Raw genomic sequence first — 3543 nt, forward strand, 5'->3', positions numbered from 1 at the left:
GCGAGCATGTTTCGTGGGACGAGGATTCGAACCTGCGACCCACAGATTGCAAGTCGAGCGGCCTAACCACCTGGCCATGCCGGGCCTAACATCAAAGGAAGCACACTAGAGTCCTTCCTGAAAAGTATAACAACGTATAACTTCACACTAGAACTCTGAAAACTATAACAACGGATAATTTCAAACTAGAACACTGAAAACTATAACAACGTATAATTTCACATTAGAACTCTGAAAATTATAACAACCATGTGTAAATATACTGTTGGAGATGATGTGTAAATATACTGGTAGAGATGATGTGTAGCATGTATACAGGTGGAGTTGATGTGTAGCATGTGTAAATATACAGGTGGAGTTGATGTGTAAATATACTGGTGGAGATGATGTGTAGCATGTATACAGGTGGAGTTGATGTGTAGCATGTGTAAATATACTGTTGGAGATGATGTGTAAATATACTGGTAGAGATGATGTGTAGCATGTATACAGGTGGAGTTGATGTGTAGCATGTGTAAATATACAGGTGGAGATGATGTGTAAATATACTGGTAGAGATGATGTGTAGCATGTATACAGGTGGAGTTGATGTGTAGCATGTGTAAATATACTGTTGGAGATGATGTGTAAATATACTGTTGGAGATGATGTGTAAATATACTGGTAGAGATGATGTGTAGCATGTATACAGGTGGAGTTGATGTGTAGCATGTGTAAATATACTAGTAGAGTTGATGTGTAAATATACTGGTGGAGATGATGTGTAAATATACTAGTTGAGTTGATGTGTAGTGTGTGTAAATATACTAGTGGAGACGATGTCTAACATGTGTAAGTTCAAATAATAAATTATCTCAGTTTACTTTGGACAAGTTATATTGTGATACATAGCCATATTAATAACTAAGTTCAGATAATAAATTATCTCAGTTTACTTTGGACGAGTTATACTGTGATACATAGCCGTATTAATAACCAAGTTCAGATAATAAATTATCTCAGTTTACTTTGGACGAGTTATATTGTGATACATAGCCGTATTAATAACTAAGTTCAGATTATTAATACGGCTATGTATCACAATATAACTTGTCCAAAGTAAACTGAGATAATTTATTACTAAGTTCAGATAATAAATGACAAACAGCATATTGAAAATTATCTCAGTTTACTTTGGACGAGTTATATTGTAATACATAGCCATATTAATAACCAAGTTCAGATAATAAATGACAAACAGCATATTGAAAATTATCTCAGTTTACTTTGGACGAGTTATATTGTGATACATAGCCGTATTAATAACCAAGTTCAGATAATAAATGACAAACACAACATACTGAAAATTATCTCAGTTTACTTTGGACGAGTTATATTGTGATACATAGCCGTATTAATAACTAAGTTCAGATAATAAATGACAAACAGCATATTGAAAATTATCTTACTTTGGACGAGTTATATTGTGATACATAGCCGTATTAATAACCAAGTTCAGATAATAAATGACAAACAGCATATTGAAAATTATCTTACTTTGGACGAGTTATATTGTGATACATTGACAATGGTTACAATAATATATTTTTAAAGCAACATTACAAGTTTCGTTACCAACTACTACTCACATCTTAAAATATGTATAATAAAATATTTTAGTATTTTTAAATCACCAATATTGATATTTGAGATTTCAGTGCAAAATTTATTATAAAGATTAGGTTTATTTAACATGAGTATTTTCCCCTCTACATAAATCAAAATTCTATACAAAATATAAATTGGACGGAAGTTTACATTTAAAATTAACCTTCAAATTATTCGGTAATTTTAAAAATCAGAGAAGCTATCTTTATACCAACAATAATGTTAAACTGTTATAAACAAGCTTGCTTTAACATATAAACACATGATTACTAAGTAACAGTGGCAAAGGTGACGTACGCACGATACTAAATTAGATATACAATATTAATAAAGTTCAATGTGGTATCAAATACCATTATTTGTAGCAAGCTAAATACATGAAACAATATACTTAACAGCAGTAAAGAAAAACTAACACAGTTTCTAATTATAACAAAAAACAACAACTTAATGCCATACACCAAGTAACTTTATATTATTTTGCTTTTATTGTGCCAGAGAAAAAAGGTGCTTTTCTGAAAAGCTATGTCCAAACTTGAAAACCATCCACACACAAAATCTGAATATTTCTTTGAAGGTCTACAAATATTTTTCAGATACTTTCCTTACAATAAAACTGTGACCATACACTGATCTTTACTTACACAATAAACATGTAAAAGTTTTTATATTAAGTAAAACACTTTCAGGAAGTTTCACATATGATATTAGCCTGTTTAAACTACACAATCATGAAAAAACCTGACAAGTCAGTATTGTAACTTCTTAAGTCCAGGGCTTTGCTTATTTTGATAATAGAAAACACTCTTGCTCCTTGTTCTACCAAAGATAAAATTTGTAGTGAAAATAAGCTACTTCTGATTATTCTTCGAAACCAATAATTAAATGCTACAGGCTCTAGCTATACTGAAGATATACAGAAGTTTACATTTTAAATTTCAACATGGTAGAACTTTCCCCGTCATACATTTACTGCCTCCAAACCTTTTACGTACTTATCAAATAGTGTACCAATTATAGAAGTACGTCTCCTGCTTCTTATTTATTGTACGGCCATTTAGTTAAAAGCTTTACGGTGTTGTCACTTTATCAGATCCCTAGCTCAGTATACTACCAGAAATGGGCCATTATCATATTACAACAAGGGAATCAACCAGCTAATGGCCTCCAATTTCTTTTTGCCATGTTCTGATGATAACAGGATGAGAGAACACAAGTTTAAGATTTGGAAACAGACAGGCTAGGCTCCAGTTAGGAGGTTTGTTTTTATAACAGCAAAATGAGCAAGTATTTTGCAGGAGTTTAGAAAGGGAGTCGATGATTCACTGAATAATACAAATTGGGTTTCGATTTTTACTTTACTCAAGGGTTGGTGTACAAGGGCATCCTCGAAGAATCAAATGATCCCTCGCTGTTCGTACATTATTTTCAATCATTTAATAATAAAAGAAAACTCTTGTTTCACCCATTAACAATTTTACAATGAAATAAAAAGTTATAAAATTTGCTAATAACATAATCAAATATAATTTATACATATATTTAAAAAGTGTAACATAGCCCAATACATAAATTTAACATTTTATTACAACAAAATAACAGTCTAGCTTGAAGGACAACTAGATACAACTGACAATTTTTCCATGGACAAACTTATGCGATTGATGACATTTTGATGAATTTATGTGAAACTTAATTTTTTTCAATATAACTCGTATGATAGGCTTAAATCAAGATCTATAGAATAAATAGATTAGCTTCCAGTGATCTTAGCATTAAATCAAGATCTATAGAATAAATAGATTAGCTTCCAGTGATCTTAGCATTAAATCAAGATCTATAGAATAAATAGATTAGCTTCCAGTGATCTTAGCATTAAATCAAGATCTATAGAAT

The sequence above is a fragment of the Limulus polyphemus genome, unplaced genomic scaffold (assembly GCF_000517525.1).
Source record: "Limulus polyphemus unplaced genomic scaffold, Limulus_polyphemus-2.1.2 Scaffold6214, whole genome shotgun sequence".
Taxonomy (NCBI): domain Eukaryota; kingdom Metazoa; phylum Arthropoda; class Merostomata; order Xiphosura; family Limulidae; genus Limulus; species Limulus polyphemus.